Consider the following 17,923-nt stretch of genomic DNA (forward strand, 5'->3'; position numbering starts at 1 on the left):
ACAACTGTAATGGCATAATTAATAAAATATATATTTTAAAAAGAATGAGATAGATATGTATATAGGTACAAATATGTAAAAAAGCTCCAAGTATATTCTTAAGTAAAAAAAGCAACCTGTAAAGTGAAAAAAAGAAGAAGAAGAAGAAGAAATTAAGCCCTGGCTGGTGTAGCTCAGTGGATTGAGTGCAGGCCTGCAAAGCAAAGGGTCATGGGTTTGAATCCCAGTCAGGGCACATGCCTGGGTTGTGGGTCAGGTCCCCAGTAGGGGGTATGCAAGAGGCAACCACATATTGATGTTTCTCTCCCTCTCTTTCTCCTTCCCTTCCCCTTTCTCTAAAAATAAATAAATAACATCTTAAAAAAGAAATTAAATAATCTACACAACTGCTGACCTTACAGAAATTAAAAGGATTATATGTGAATACTATGAACAAATATGTGCCAACAAATTACATAGCCTAGATTAAACAGAAAAATTTCTGCTGAGATACAAACTCATGAAACTGACTTAAGCAAAAATGAAACCCAAATAGAACTAATAGGTAAACAAATTGAATTACTAATTTTTAAATTTCTCACAAAGAAAATCCCAGGACCAGATGGCTTCACTGGTGAATGTTATCAAACACATAAAGAATAATTAATATCAGCCCTGCCTGGTGTAGCTCAGTGGATTGAGCGCGGGTCTGCGAACCACACGGTTGCGGTTCGATTCCCAGTCAGGGCACATGCCTGGGTTGCAGGCCAGTTCCCAGCAGGGGACCCATGAGAAGCAACCATATATTGACATTTCTCTCTCCCTCTCTCCTTCCCTTCCCCTCTAAAAATAAATAAATAAAATCTTTAAAAAACTTTAAAAAAAGAATAATTAATATCAACTCTTCATAAACTCTTCCAAAAGTGGAAGAGAGGCAAACCCTTCCCAACCCATTCTATAAGGCCAATATTATCCTGATACCAAAGCCAAAAGAAGACATTGCAAGAAGCTAAAAAAAACCATACACCAATATCTCTGATGAATATAGATGCAAAAATCTTCAACAAGACACTAGTAAACTGAATCCAGCAACAAATAAAAATATCATACACCTGATCAAATGAGATTTATCCCAGGAATGCAAGGTTAATTAATTTAACATAAGAAGAACAGTTAATGTAATATAACAGATCAATAGAATGTACAGAATTGATAGAGAATATCTGTATAATAGAATAAAATACACATGATTATCTCAGTACTCTCAGAAAAAGCATTTGACAAGATCCAACATCCTTTCATGATAAAATCACTCAACAAGCTAGCAATAGAGAGGATCTTCCTCTATTAACAAATATCTACAACTAACATTATACTTAATAATGAAAACCTGAAAGTTTTTCCTCTAAGATCAGGTACAGGATAAGGATGTCCATGCTTACCAGTTTTACTCAACATTGTACTGGAGCTCCTAGACAATGTAATCAGGCAAGAAAAAGAAATAAAAGGAAAACAGATTAAAAAGAAGTAAAACTATCACTATGTGCAGATGACATAATGTATATATGAAAGAGCCTAAAAAATTCACCAAAATACCTTATTAGAACTAATAAATGAGGTCAACAAAATTTCAGGGTATAAGATCAATAAGTAAAAATAATTTATAATTGTACACACTGGCAATGAACAATCCAATGGTGAAATTACAAAAACAATTCAATTTATAACAGCATCAAAAGGATAAAATACTCAGGAATAAGTTTAACAAAAAGTATAAAACCTATACTCTTGAAAATTATTAAATATTGTTTAAAGAAGGTCTAGGCCTCGTTGGTGTAACTCACTGGGTTGAGCACCACCTTCAAACCAAAAGATCACTGGTTCAATGCCCAGTCAGGGCACATGCCTGGGTTTTGGGCCAGGACCCCATTGAGGGTGTGCAAGAGGCAACCAATCAATGTTTCTCTCCTTTTCTTTCTCCCTTCCTTTGCCTATCTCTACTAAATAAAATAAAAGACTTTTTTTAAAAATTAAAGAAGGCCTAAATAAATAAAAATAAACCCATTGTTCATGGATTAAAAGACTTAATTTGTAAAGATGGCAGTACTTTCCAAATTGATCTACGAACTTAATGCAATCTCGATCAAAATACCAGCTGGCTTTTCTTTTCTTTTCTTTTCTTTTTTTTTTTGCAGAAACTGACATACATCATTGGTCATTTGGGAAATGCAAATCAAAACCACCATGAGATACAAGTTCACACACAGCAGGATGGCTATACTAAAAAGGACAGACAATAGCAAGTGTTGGTGAGAATGTGGAGAAATTTGGAACCTTCATACATTCCTATTGGAAGTGTAAAATGGTACAGCTGCCTTGGAAAACAATTTGGCAGTTTCCCAAAGCTTAAACAGAGTTACCATTTGATTCAGCAATTCCACTCCTAGGTATATATCCAAGAGAATTGAAAACATATGTCCAAACAAAAAACTTGTGCACAAATATTTACAGTAGCATTATTCATAACAGCCCAAAAGAGTAAACAACACAAATGCCCTTCAACTGATGAATGGATAAACAAAATGAAATGGGCAAACCAAATATCCATACAATCACTTATTATTCAGAAATATAAAGAAAAAACAGAGATACACATTTCATTGGAGTAAATGATATAAATAGAATCTGTAACTTCTAAAATGGTGGAGAGAGGAGCTCAATAAATAAAGCCATGATGTATAGCCAAACAGATGAAAATAAGTTGCAGAATGATGTATATTAATAGTACCACTGATGTACATTAAACATAAAATCATAAAAGAAAACTAACTCATAATAGTGGTTGACTCAGAAGAGAGAAGGGGGTAGGGCTGAGGGCAGTGGCCAATACTAAATATTTATCTGTAATATTTAATTTCTTATTTTACAAAAACAAAGGTTTAGAGTAAATGTAAACTGTTAACAGCTGTTAATTCTGAATGACCGGAGCATGTGTTCATATGATTCCTTGAACTTTTTAAAAGTATCTGAAAGAAAGAAAAAAACACAGGAAAATGTCCTGAATTAAGATTTATGGCCCACTTTTACTCAACATCCTGGTCAGGTCATAACCTTTATTTAACATGCTTTTTAGACTATAAAAAAAGATTAGCAATATAACTTATGTAAAAAAATGGGCATATCAAGGTGGAAAGGTGGGGAGGGAATCTAATATTTGCTGAATACCTACTAAATATCTGACATTGTGCTAGGTGCTTTACATGTGATATGTGATCTAATTACATCTTCATGTTAATATTGTGATTCAGAGAATGCCAGTTCCAAATTGCAGGTGTGGAAATTGGGATGGGGTAAATTAGGTCAAACTAGATTATGAATCATTGGGGATACACGAAGAATGGCCAGGAGTGGGCACATTCAGTTGTAAAGAAATCAATTTCTAGACTCTCAATTTCCTAAAATCGATATCCTGAGAACAGTGTCTCTGGTAGTGGGGTTCTTCTTCCCCACCTCCTCTTTCTTGGGTAAGGTGGAGGTGGGGCAGAAAGGTCTGCATTCAAAACAGTGGGACAAGGCAAAATAAGGTTGATGATGTGAAAAAAATGAATGACCCTAATCACTACTTAACAACACCTTTTGCTTTTCTTTTAAGAAAATTGCTGAAGGATCTAATGAAATTATCAGCTAATAATAAATCATTAAAATTAATATTTGATGAAGGATCACAATTGGATTTTTTAAAGATTTTATTTATTTATCTTAGAGGGGAAGGGAAGGAGAGACAGAGAAATATCAATGTATGGTTGCCTCTCATGCGTCCCCTGCCGGGAACAGGGAACTGGCCTGCAACCCAGGCATGTGCCCTGACTGGGAATCGAACCGCAATCGTGTGGTTCACAGGCCTGCGCTCAATCCACTGAGCTACACCAGCCAGGGCTCACAATTGGATTTTTGATACATAACTCAGAGGAAATACAAAGAATTGTGTGAAGATGCTGTGAAAAAACATTTTTTTTCATTTCATTCTACCTATTTCTGTGAACAAAGCTTCTTAATGTTTACATTTTTTAAAGTAAAAAAAAAATCAAAACAGAATCAATACTGAACCCTGTCTTATTCTAACAATAAGTATTATTTATTCATAAATACATGAACACCTCATCCACCTTGAAGAGATATAGTTCCAAAACACTTTTACATATATATGTAATTATTTTCAAGTTTTATAAAACATTTAAGTTTTTTAAGTGTGTACTAAAGATAATTCTATCCACAGGAACTAGTATAAAGCACAGGCTGACAGGGACCAGAGGGGAGAGAGGAGAGAATTTTAGGGGAAAAGGGGAAGGACTCACAGGAACAAGTATAAAGGATGCATGGACAAAAACTAAGGTGGGGGGGGATGGGAGGGAGGTAGGGAGCACAGGGGGAGGTGGACTGAGATGGAAGTATAAGACAGAAAACTGTACTTGAACAATAATTAAATAAAAATTTTAAAAAACATAATTCTATCCAGAAAACTTTTTAAAAGATTTATTTATTTTTAGAAAGAGGGCAAAGGAGGGAGAAAAAGAGGGTGATAAACATCAATGTGGGAGAGAAACATCAACTGGTTGTCTCTCTTAAGTGTCCCAACCAGGGCAAGCACCCCAACCAGGAACTGAACCCACACCCCCAGGCATGTTCCCTGACTGGGAATTGAATAAGCGACCTCTTGCTTTGCAGGCCGATGCTCAACCAACTGAGCCACACTGGTCAGGGCTCCAAAAAACTTTTTTGAAACACATAGAGCCTTAGGGTGGTAGGAAATTTTAAAAATTAATTTTAATTGCTATGACTATTGGTGGGAATATAAACTGGTGTAGACACTATAAAAAGTATGAAGTTTCCTCAAAAAATTAAAAATAGAACTACCATATTTGGTAGTTCTCCCAGCATTCCCACTTCTGGGTATTTATCCAGAGAAACCCAAAACACTAATTGAAAAGAACATATGCACCTGTATTCTCACTGCAGCATTATTTACAATAGCCAAGATATGGAAACAACCTAAGTGTCCATCAGCAGATGAATGGATAAAGATGTGAAATATGTGCTCTGATCGGTGTGGCTCTGTTGATTGGGCATCATCCTGCAAAGCGTAAGGTTCCTGGTTCAATTCCCAGTCAGGGCACATGCTTGGGTTGCGGAGTTTGGTCCTTGGTTGGGGCACATGTGAGAGACAACAGGTTGATATTTTTCTCCTTCTTTCTCCCCCCCTAACTAAAAAAAAAGACATGAAATACATATACACAATATCATTAAAAAGAATGAAATCCTGCCAGTTGCAACAACAATGGATGAACCTCCAGGGCATTATGCTAAGTGAAGTCAGACCAACAAAGACAAATACCATAAGATCTCTCATATATGAATTCTAAAAAATTAAATAAACAAAAACCCAGCTCGTAGATACAGAAAATAGATTGGGATTGGTGTTTGCCAGAAGCAGGGGGTAGTGGCTTGGGGGTGGGTGGGAGAAATGTGTGAAGGAGGTGAAAGTTAAAAAAAGTAATTTTAATGTATGTTCATATTTTTGTTTCAGATAAGTATATAAAGTGATCAAAAACAGTCTTATAGGCATAAAATATATTACATTAGGAGAAACTGTGAGAGAATTGGAATGGAGATGAGTTTAACGAGAAAAAAAGAAATGATGTCAAATTTCCCATTGTTAAAGATAAATTAATCATGTGTTTTTCAAATAGCTGATGATGGGCATGAAAAGGCTATTGTATTCATATTCGATTGGACAGACTTGAAAAAGTGACATAACCACTTTATTTTAGAATGTCAACATTTACTATATACCAAAAATAACTTCCTTTGTAACTATGTAAGCATGGGATGAAAACATTTACCTACGAAGTTACAAATATGTAAGGAAATAAACCGGTTTTTGAAATTATTTTAGAGCATGTGAGCAAACCCTTTTTTGTTTTTAATATTTTACAGAATCTCCCCCCCCATTTTTACTATAGTCACGAAAAAAAAAAGTTTTAAGACACTTGACTTTTTAACTTGCCCTGGGACACACAACCAATAAGTGGCCAAGCTCAAACTTAATCCCATGTCTGCAAGATTCCAAAGCCCATGGTCCTTTGACTGCACCCACGGGAGACAAAGGATTTTATGCTTCAGATTTCCTTTCAAGGGTGCTTTAAATTCTGTTGAAATCTAAGACCCTTCTCTTTATGTCTCTTTTCTTACTCAAACAAAATTGAAAAAGATCAGATCTGAGGTCATCCCATCTGAATTTAGTCATCCTGAAAGAAATTAAACAAATTTCTCTTTCGTTTCCTTATGCTGGAAACATTACCACAAAGTGCACAATTTGGGCAGCCTCTTTTCTTCTATCCATTTTGCTTACCCTGCAACACAGTCCCCCACATATTTTAAGTGAAACAATGTGTGCCCATGACCCACAAAAGTTGAGTTCGAATCCAAGGAGGTGAAGTGTTAAGAAGCAGACAGGACTGACCTTCAGTGTGGACCAAGTTCAAGTAATGAGGGAGATCCATGACTGGCACCTAGTGGGAGAACATAATAAACCGAGGAAAGGATAGAAGAAGTGGAGGAGGTGGGGGCTGAAAGGAGGAGAAAGGAAAGATGGAGACTGGAATGGGGAAGGAAGAAAAGGGTCTTGTGAGAAATGACCCACAACTAACAATGACTGAGTGCCAAAGGATGGCCAGAAGTTTCACTGGCAGAAGGCCTTTCATCCAGAGACCTCCAAGCTTGGATGCCTCTTAGCTATTCTGGACTGAACGCTGGGCTGGTATTCTATCTGGGAACTCTGCTCCTGGAGGTAATTGTTCTCAGGATCAGGATGAGGTAGATCAGCTTCTTTTCCTAGCAAGCGTGGAGAGCCTCTCTTACCATCCAGAAAGGCAAAATTTTAGTGCACCTGAGGGCTTGGAATAGAAAAAGGGAAGGCCCAGGTCCCTGGTGCCAGGGAGAAAGAAGGAAACTCTGTAAGGGCTTATGCTCTCTCCTGAAGGAGGCCAGCACCCAGTTTGTGAATGGGGTTGGGGGCAGTGAACAGGAGTCATCAGAGTGGATTTGTTTGATTGTTATGTACACAGCTGACTACCCCCTATTCCATCATGTTCAGCATATACCTTCATGGTCTTTACAAAGGAGACGGCCCTTCAGCAGGTGGAGGGCCTCGCTTAGGCAGAAATTCATTTAGCAAGTCCTTCCTTCTATATCAGAAATCCCTCCATATAGATTTATTCCTAAACAAACTCTCATCTCTCAAATTGAAAAGAGAGAAAGGAACCTTCTTTCGTCCCTATTTATCCCTCCTGTTCTACTCCACCTTCTTCCCTCTTTACAGTGAAATGTCTCAAAACAGTTTTCTGCACTATGCTGTGTCTACCTCAGCTCCAATTTCCTCTTTGAACCTTTTCCATAAAACCCTTTCGATCCCGTCCACAAGCACCATCTCAAACTAAACCACCATCAGTTTTTTTTAAAGATTTTATTTATTTTTAGAGGGGAAGGTAGGCAGAAAGAGAGGGAGAGAAACATCGATGTGTGAGAGAAACATTGAGGGTCTGTCTCTCCCATTTGCCCCACCAGGGACCCAACCAGCAACCCAGACATGCGACCCCACCAGGAATTGAACTAGTGACCCTTTGCTTTGCAGGACGATGCCAGACCAACTGAGTCACATCATCAGTTTTGACAAGGACTATTGGGAAAACCGAACTAGTTCTTTGATTCTCAATCTCCTCTGATCCTTTCTCTACATGGTAGTCAAGGTGGTCTTTCCAAAATATGTCAGGCCTAGAATACTACTCAGCAGTAATAATTTAAAAAGAAGCTAAGTGGGGGAAAAGCCAATCCCCAAAAGTTACATACTGTATGATTCATTTACATAACATTCTTAAAATGACAAAATTGCAGAAATGGAGGACAGATCAATGGTCACCAATGGCAAGGGACCTGGGAGGACTGGGGAGGTGGCTGTGGCTATACAAGAGCAACAGGACGGTTCCTTATAATGATAGAACTATTTTATATCTTGACTGTGGTGATGGATACATGAGTCTACATGTGATAAAGTTGTACAGAACTAAATACACACACACATACAAGTGAATCCGGGGAAACCTAAATAAGATTGGTAGATTGTACTAATGCCAATATTCTACTTGTGGCCTTGTACTATAGTTTTGCATTGGGGGAATGGGTAAGGGTTATAGGACTTCTGTTTTATTTCTTACAAAAGCTTGTGTATCTACAATTACTTTAAAAAAAAAGAACTATCAGATGTCTCGCCCCAAGGGTAAAGCCATTCATCCGATGGCCTCTCATTTATTTAAAACGGTCTGTCCATTGACTAGGATGCAGTTCATGATCCGGTCCCTGTCAACGTCCAACATTTTATTATGTTACTCTCCCCAGCTCTTCTGGTGCTCATCAGAATCATCAACTTAGTTCCAAGGCATCGAGATTTGCCTCCTTTCTGGTTTGCTTACACCTGCTCCCTGTTTCTGAAGGCTTTTTCCCGGCTGTTCTACAGTTGCTCCTTTCATAACTTTCAGGGATCCGCTTAAATCCCACCTGCTCCTTCCCAATTACACAATTTGCACCCTCTTCTTTTTCTGCACGGGTCTTATCCTAGGTTTGATTATTTTCTCGCTTCTTTATCATCTGTCTCCCCAACTAGATTGCAAGATCCCAGGGCAGGGCAGAAAGTGTTTTTGCAGGACTCTGCACTTCTCACTAACACCTGACACAATGCTCGGCTCATAGTGAGGGCTCAGTAAACTGAGTGTACAGTGAATGAATGAGTAGCCACGTGCCGCTAACCATCAGGGTTTTTCTGAGTGATATAAAGTAACGTGGATTGTGGTTTTGGACCTACGGATGGGGCTCCTTTAGCTACCTCTCCTTCTTGTTACTAAAGAGAAGGGTCGCGGGTGGGTCCCTTGGGGCCACTCCGGGGCCACTCTGAACCACGGGGTTCCGCAGTCGGGGCCAAGCAGGGTACATTCCGGATCCCGGAGGCTTTGCAGGGAGTACGCAGGTTGGCAGAGGCCCCTGGCGTGGCCACCTTCGCTGGGCCGTCTTTGTTACTCCCACCACCCGTACTCTGGGCGAAGCTGCCTGCAGTTACTCTTGACTCCTCAACGGGCTGGGAGGCTGTGGAGCCAGGGAGGAGAGCCCCGGGAGCCCCTAACCGCCGTCCTCTCCAGGCCAGGGCGGGCCCTACGGAGAAGCACTAGTAGCCACCACCACCCTGCAGCCACCTTCTCCGCGTGCCCGTGCCGTTCGGGCACAGCCGCTGCTCGCGAGACAGGGGCACGTGGGCGCGCGAAGTGCTTGGCACTCCGACCTCCCGGCCCCCAACCCCCTGCCGTACCGGTCCCAACGCGCTCACCCCCACTGCAGCCCCCAAGGGCAGAGTCCGGGCAAGCGCGCCCCGCCCCAGGCCAGCCGCGTCGGCCCCTGCGCGCGCTCCCTCCCTCCCCGCCCCCCGAGCGCCCCTCCCCTCCCTTCCCTCCCGCGCCCTACATCTTGCGCCCGGCTGAGGGGGCTCAGTCTGCTGCCGCTGCCACCACCACCACCACCAGCACCACTACCAGCACCATCACCACCACCACCAGCAGCGCTGCAGTCGCCGCGCGCTTCGGTCTCAGTGCCCGTAGCGGCAGCCTCCGGGACAGCTGTGCTGCCGAGCATCCCTAGGCAGTAAGCTCGCTTCTCTCTGCGTGTGCATGCCGGTTTGCCTCCCGCCCACCGGCCCGCGTCCCCAGGGAGCTGCTGCCCTCTGGCCCCGCCGCAGTCCGTCAAGGCTGCTGGGCCTCCAGGGGCCCAATACCTGCGGCCTCTGGCCACGGCAGCTGGGCCGGGGGTGGGGACTGGGGACGCAACCCGGGCTGCAGGCTAAGGGACACCCAAAGGGGCTCCCCTCTGGTGCCCGGTTAGGCCTCCCCTGGGCTTTCGCCAAGGTGATGGGGGGTTGGGATGGGAGCGAATGGGGAGGGAGCGAGGTGGAGGTGGGGAAGCAGGTTCTCCACGCTCTCCTCTGCGGAATGGTGGGGAGGACTGAGGGAGGGAAGGGGGCTCTTGGTTTTCTCACCCAGGAAGTCGGGCAGTTTGGGTGGGGCGAAGTGGGGCACCTCTTGGTTTTCTCAGTTTTCTCAACGAGGATAGCTAGCAGGTTTTGTGGGAAGCGGATGAAGACGAAGTGGGGGGCTCCCCTTGGTTTTCTTATTAAGGATGGTGGGGATTAGGGAGGGAATGGAGGGGGACCTGCCTTAGTTCCCTCTACAAGGATGGTGGGGGTGGGGATGCGAGGGAGTGGAGGTAAGGGGCTCTCCAGATTTTTCTAAACGGGGATGCTGGGGAGGGGGTGGAGGAGAGGGGGAGTGCAGGAAGAATGAGGGAGGAGGTAGCCAGCTGCGCTTCTAAATGGATGTCCTGGTGGGTGGGGTGGGGTGGTTGGCGAATTGAGGGGGTAGTGGTGGATTTCACCTACAGAGTGAAACATAGAGAAGCTACTGGGAGGTTCTATCACGTGGCTTGGTCCTTAGAAGGTAGATTTTTCAAAAACTGCAGGGTGTGACCTTTCCATTTCAAAAAGCTTGAAATCCCTGTAAGGTGCCGTCTGTTCTGGGCTCTGGGTGAGTGAGCGCTTTCTGCTTTCGAAGTTTCTCTTTCTTTTCATTCCTCGCGGCCTTTTCTCATCGTCCAGCACTAGGTAGACTTTTGGAAATCAGCAAAGGAAAACTGTGTGTGGTTCGGGTTCAGTGCTATATTATTTTCTGCATTTGGGACTGCATTTGAGTTTCTTGGGTTTGTTTTGATTTTGCCCTTTACAATAAAAACCCTGTACCAGGGAGACCCCTTGGGAAAAGAAGAGAACACGGTTTATTAAGGGGACTCTAGGTTTGGTTTTTGAATTTCCTGAAGGACAAGAGATCGGACGTTGTAGCATTTTGCTTGCCTTTCAGAAGTAGAAATAGAATAAACGCCGTATGTCTTTGCTGGAAGTCCCCTATATTCATTTAAATTATTCCATTGGAGTTATCCGAGCCCCCTTTGATTTGAATTTGGAATAGATCCAGTTTTCCTAATTGGAGCCATCATTTTGTAATTGCCTATAATTCTTCCCTGGGTTATCAAATCTATGGCAAGCTTATAGAGCAGCAGGAATAATTTTTTCGTTATTTTGATTAAGATAGTTTTAATGTGTTTTATGTTGTTTCCTGGAAATGTGAACATTTGCAGAATAGCATAAATTTAAATTATGGGCCCCTTGGAATTTTGCAAAGCCTTTCCTTCCCCAGCTCTTCTTCTTCAGGAACAGAACACTCCCCATTCATTACACTGAAGAAGCAAGGGCTTCTGGGATGGTAGCTTTGCCTTTGGAAACTCATGCTGTTATTTGCTTAAGAAGAATACATATTAAAGAGGCTAAGGCCTTTAATGTGGTGAGGCTATATACTGTTTTCCTATTTTGGTTACATAAGGTTTCAATCTAGTTTTTACCTTCAGTCTTTAAAAATGCTTATTTAACATATTTAAGAGCAAGTATAATCTTTGTGCAACAGGAAATTGGTGAGATAGGCCATGATTTGTACAAACCACCTCCCAATAATTACTGGTCTAATACTGCCATATAGGTTCTGTAGCCATGTCTTGTTTTTGAAATTCTAAGCTACCATTCCCATATTGGATTTCTGGAGAAGGAAAGAGTTTTTTGTTATTTTTTTTAACCAAGTGTAGTTTTTTTAGTGAACCATTAAAAAATGTGTGTAAGATTTCATTTGGTAAAAACGTCTCTCATATGATACCAAAGTATTGGAGCTAATTTAATAAGTATCAAACTAATGAACCACTGAAATAAGATTATTGCTTATTTATTGGAAATGCTAACCTGGAAATGTTCAAGTGGGAGTAGAGACTTGGGTCTCAAAGATTAATGAAAATACATTTAAGTAAATGCTATAATTATATGTACTATTTCTAATGTTAATGTGGTGTGCATTCTATGTATAGGCAACAGCCTAAAAAATAGTACCGTTGAACAACACAGGTTTGAACTTAAGGGATCCACTTGTACAGCATTTTTTCCCTAAAAAAATACCTGTACTGTTTTCTGTCTGCCCTTGGGAGTCCACGGATGTGGAGGGCCAAGTGTGTGCATTGATCTGCACCATTTTATACAGGGGATCTGAACAAGCATGGATTTGAGTATCTGTGGGGTGCCCTGGAGCCAAATTGGGCCAAAAAAGATTTTTCTGTGGTTAACTTTGAATTATAGATAATAATGGGTGGTGGAGCCCAGAAGAGTGGCTAGTGGTAGCTCCAGTAAACCTTTGCCATCCTGCAGGGCTACCTCCTGAGAATTTTGAGAATTCCCCTTTTTAGGAATAGTTCTAGACCACTGGTTTCTAACTGGGGCAGTTTCGCCCCCTGAGGATACCCAGGAACAGCCTTTGGGGAGTCAAAAACTATACATTGACTTTTTGCCTGCAGGATTTAAGTCTGATTGTTTTTTCTTCTATGAATAGAATGCTGAGAGGTAAAATCTTTTACAGAGAGAAGTATGTTGATGGGTGGTGGACCTGAAGTTTCTGTAGAGAAAAATTGTACATGGAGAGTTTTTTACCCAGATTTTTGAGAACCTGTTGCCCTGTGGGACTGGAGGGGAAAAGAAAAAGACGGCATTTCAGAAATTAACAAATACAGGATAAAATATCTTTTGAAATAGCCTTAAAGATTTTGCTAACATCCATTTGAAGACTCATTTGTAAATCAAAATTTGTGTAAGAAATTGCCCTGTACTCCTAAAGTCTTGATATTTAAAAAAACAGTTTGTTTAAGGAACAGAAGGTGGTAACCTTCTGAGACTGATCCTTGTTTTCCTGCCCTCCACTTCCTGATTCCCTTCTTCCCCGCCTCTCCTTTTCCCCCTCCCCTGCCAGTAACATTGGCTTTTATGACCTTGTGGGAGTTAAACAAATGTTGGCACTTAGTTGAACTTATCTCTTTGGCTGCTTTCCCCAACTTTTGCCTACAGAATTTTTTTTTGGTTAATTGAACTTTCCAGTTGTTGGGGTTTGGGGTAAAAGGGAGTTGTAATTATTTTCTCTGAAAAGAGCTTTTCTTTCAGCTCCTGTTAGATGAGGGCAAAGAAAGTTTTTTCTTTTTGTCAATGAAGTATCTAATTAAGCAGAATATAGTACTATTCATTTATTCAACAAACATTTATTGAGCTTTACCGCCTCTGTCAGAGGCTTTGTGTTAGGTGCAGGGGTGCACAGTGGATAAGAAATGGCTTCTGCCTTGCGGTGCAGTTATTAAATCAAAGACAGAAAATTAATTATGAATAATCAAGAGTTGTCCAGAGTGTTTTAGAAATTAACATAGCACTTTATCTACATTAAACGTGCTTTGTTCATGTAAATAGTGGAGTCATTTTTTTTTCCAGAGAATTGTTCACCAGATAAATTTTTTCTCACCTCCCCAAATAAGACATACGTTTTCTTCTTGGGTAATGATATGGCCTTTAAGTCATCTTAAGGTATGATTTTTTTTTTAAAAAAAAAGCTTTCTGTAAAATAAATAAGACATAGCAGAATTCTTGGTATTTAAGTTCAGCATTTTGTACCTCTGTATACACTAGAGAGAAGACTGCCAGGCCAGCATTCCTTCCTGTGCCTTAAAGCATCTTCTGACAGAAAATTGGGCCAAAAAAGATTTTTCTGTGGTTAACTTTGAATTATAGATAATAATGGGTGGTGGAGCCCAGAAGAGTGGCTAGTGGTAGCTCCAGTAAACCTTTGCCATCCTGCAGGGCTACCTCCTGAGAATTTTGAGAATTCCCCTTTTTAGGAATAGTTCTAGACCACTGGTTTCTAACTGGGGCAGTTTCGCCCCCAGAAGACATTGAACAGTGTCCAGAGACATTTTTGGCTGCCACAACTTGGGGCTTGGCATGCCTCTGAGAGGCCAAAGATGCTGCTTTAACATTCTGGAGTGCACAGGGCAGGCTCCTCTCTCCCCACCAACAAAGAATGATCTGAACAAAAAAGTCATTAGCGCTGAGGTTGATGTAATTTCCTTTACAAAATGCAATAAAATGTAACTTCAGGAGAGTAGAAAACAATGACACTGCGTTGATATGACTTAAGCAGTTGGCTGAGCTCACTTTACTGGTCTTAAAAGTGACTGGTTCCCATACATGGATCTGAATAATTAAAAGACCAATAGCAGTTACCATTAATGGTAATTACTGTGTGCCAGGGACTAATATGGTATATTCTTTTCATTTTATAAATGAGGAACCAGGCTCAGAGTGGTAAAGTAACTTGCCTTAGGTTGCACAGCCGGTGATGGTTGGAAGTAAACATCAAAAGATTGTTAACTCCTCAGAAGCTCATGTTTTTAAGCACAGTGTCATATTGTATCCCTTGGGATGTGCTTTGTGCAAAATCTTAAGAAAATGAAAATTGTTATATGTCCTACATACCATGGAGCTTGCTTGAGAGTAATTAAAACCATGAATTTTAAATTTGATCCTACTTGGAATAAGTAGCCAGGAGTAGGGGGAGAAGGAGAACCAATATTATTTGAAGGTCTACTATAATTGTAGAAAATACATGACTTGAATTTATACCTTTTAAATAATTTTATCCTCATAGCAACTCTGCGAAGTAGTTATGCACATTTCACAGATGAGATTAGTTAAGTAACTCGTTTAAGATTGTACAACTAATAAGCAGCAGAGTTGGGTTTTGAACTGAAGTCCCGTGACTGAGCTACTGTCCCCTGCTGCTTCATCTAAAGCTTGGGATTGATAGAAGGGGGTGAATTAAGGAAGGAGTGGGCTGCAGAGAGGTGAGTAACCGGCCCTATAAAACAGTAATTTCAGAGAGAATGTGTTGTAGGTGCTGTATTAAATTCATGTAGGGAATGAAGAACTGAGTGCAGCATGGAATTTGTTCTGCAAATCTACCTGAAGTAGGCCTGTCGCCGTCATTTTGGAGAACTTCATTTTCTGTTACTTGAGTTTTTTGAACATGTGTTTGGTTACTGTAAAACTGGAAGTTACTGGATTATATTTGGATCCTTTGTGCAGTTCACCTTCTGTCTTTCCTCAAGCTCTCTCATGTAGAAGTTAGGAATGGCAATGTTTGGTTTTGTTGTCTTTTAAACATTTGTTTCTTTTCTATGGGTGTTGTTTTGATTTTAAAAAGTCATTAAACTCATACTCGTGTTTTTCATATGAGGGGAGTGTTTTGTTTTGACAGCTAATATTTAACTTTTGATGTGTTGTGTTTTAGAGCATAAAAAGAGGAAAAATAAGAAACAGCCCATTAGCAATTATATTTTGTCTGGCAAGCTTTTTTGTGGGTAAAAGAGGGACTTCGTGTTTCATTTCATTTGGAAAGGAATTTTAAGCATGATTCTCAAGAGCCAGGATGCTGGGGGCGGGGTGGAGGGAAGAAATGTTATTTAGGTAAAATGAGTTCCACGTAGGACTGTGAACCATAGATTTTGATTGTAATAATAATTTCCTGATTCTGACTACAACAGTCAGCCACTTGGGTAATCAACCACTGTGTACAGACACTCATTGTGATACTGTTTGATTTTTGTGTCCCACACCCCAGTGATTTCAGAATAAACTTGAGAGATCTGATCAAACTTGTGAGAATACACTAATCCTTTTAAAAATATCTAATTTTTTAATGATAAGAATGGTACTTCATTGTAGAGAAATTCCGAAAATAAAGAAAAACCTAAAGAAGAAAATAAACATTGGTTATAATCCACCACCCAGAAATTAGTGACAGTGTTTTGTAGTTCTTTTTAAAATGCAGTGATTTTTTTAAATGATGGACTCAAGTCCTTTGCAAAATCTCCAAACTATAAGGGTAGTCTAAGTTATTTTTTTAACTTTATCAAAATATTTTCTGAGTCAGTGTTGTATCTCTATATAGAAGTCATGGCCATAAGGAGTGAAATGAGAATGCTGCTGGAGAGTTGGAGAACTGTCCTGCGGCTTCCTCATGCAATCTTAAAATTTCCTCCTCCAACTTGAGTGATAGAATTTCATTGCTAGAAGGGGCTATCAGTGCCCACCCCCGTCATTTTACAGATGAGGAAAAGGAGGCTAAAATAGGCCAAGCACCTGAGTCACGGTCATATAACGTGCTAATGTTGCTGAGTTCCAGTTTGAAGTTGTGTAGATTCTCCATAGTAGGTAAGTTTTTATTTTCTAGTTACAAACTTCTCACAGTCAAGAACTTTTCATTAGCCTGGCCCTCAAAAGAACAGCTGTTATGGTAGAAGTATAATAACTACACTAAAGGATACCAAAAAGTCCAAGTATTTCCTCATTTCAGAAAATTATCAAAAGTGTTGTGAGCAGTGTTGTGAAGAATTTTTCATATAATTTGCTTTATTGAAATTGAGGATTAGTGATGGGAAATTTCTTTTGTGCATCTGACCCTCAGTTTAATTTTCCCTGGCCTGTGGGCAAGTACCAACGTATAGCCAACGTGCCTATGGTCCCAGAAATGAAAAACAACTTTATAAGAGTCTTTACACACTGGAAGGCCACAATTAGAGCTATTGTCACACAAAATTATTATTTTCCCTTATAAAATGAGATAGCTGTTAAAATCGTGGCACAGAAATTTTAAAAATTGCATCTGCTTCCAAATTTAGGTAGGAGGTTAAGAAATTGTAGCAAATGCCAGCTGTGTGGTATCAATAATATACATGTAATTGTTGTTTTAATTTGGCACCATTGAAAAAGTTCTTCAGCTTTCCTTCCTCTCTTTCCATGCCCTCTATTTCTTTGTGTAAATGTGCGGCTCACTCTCTGTCTTTGTGTCTCCTTTCCTGTGTGTCTATCTCATTCTTAGGGTGACATTTTTTGGTGCAGCTGACTCTGTCCACTTTCCTCGCTCCAGCTCTCAGTGTATCCAGAGCTGTATCTCAGTGTATCCACATTCATTTGCTGATGGGTCCCCCTTACCCCACTCACCAGTATTACAATTATCCCAACCTGGACTGGACCAGGTCCCTTTTTCAGCCTCAGATGGGCAGGGAAGCTGCTATCCAGAGCAGGTGTGGGCCTAGAACTAGTGTCACTTGATACAGAAATGCCACTAATAGAAGAGAACAAAACAAAATATGATCAGAGATGACATAGGCTGCATACACAGGGTGGGGCAAAAGTAGGTTTACAGTTGTGAGTATGTGAAACACAGAGCTTGTTTTTGTATTATTATTTATAAATTATTGCATTATTTTCCATAACAACTGTAAACCTGCTTTTGCTGAACCCTGTACATGTAAACCTGTGAGCATAAAATCATCTGTTCTGCACAGTGAGGGCCCCAGCAAATGCTAAAGCTATGCGAAATGGTGAGTATGGATACCATTGCTAAGGGCTTACTATTTGAACAAAAAAAGAGCACTCCTAGGGGTGTGCTCTTACGTAGTTTATGTGCCTGTTTCTCCTTGTTGTCTGTTGGTGAGTATGTGCATGGTCAGGAGCAACCAGCTCTTAACAAGCTTCCTGTAGCACACTGTGTGCTGCTTAGAAAATGGGTGTTTCCTTTTGCATTTAAACTAATGAGATTTGCTTGTAGTTTATTTTTCAACTACTATTAGGTAGAAAATGGACAGATAGAAAATACATGTGGACTGTTTTTTAATGCATTTAAACCTACAAAAATAAAAGAACAATCAGTCTAAGTTTTTGTAGTCAGCTCTTTACTGCTTGCAGAATTTATATTTTATTTAATCACATAAAAACTCTGTGGATCTTACACATATTTCAAGACACAAAGTGACCCATAGATACTCTCATCACAAGAATTTATAGTATCCACAAGGTTTTATGTATACTTTTCAATACTGAGGAAAT

The 17,923-nt window shown here is 40.4% G+C and overlaps 1 protein-coding gene across 1 annotated transcript in view; it reads left to right on the plus strand.

Annotated features, from left to right (window-relative positions):
- Nucleotides 1-9,605: 9,605 nt before the first annotated feature.
- LOC118982069 (four and a half LIM domains protein 1) overlaps nt 9,606-17,923 on the plus strand; it is a 63,994-nt gene continuing 55,676 nt past the window's right edge. Inside the window, exon 1 of the mRNA XM_037038963.1 lies at nt 9,606-9,720. The gene's annotated coding sequence lies outside the window, so the exon portion shown is untranslated. The remainder of the gene's footprint in view (nt 9,721-17,923) is intronic.

The sequence above is a fragment of the Sturnira hondurensis genome, unplaced genomic scaffold (assembly GCF_014824575.4).
Source record: "Sturnira hondurensis isolate 20B ecotype Veracruz unplaced genomic scaffold, ASM1482457v3 Scaffold0024912, whole genome shotgun sequence".
In the NCBI taxonomy this organism is placed as follows: Eukaryota; Metazoa; Chordata; class Mammalia; order Chiroptera; family Phyllostomidae; genus Sturnira; species Sturnira hondurensis.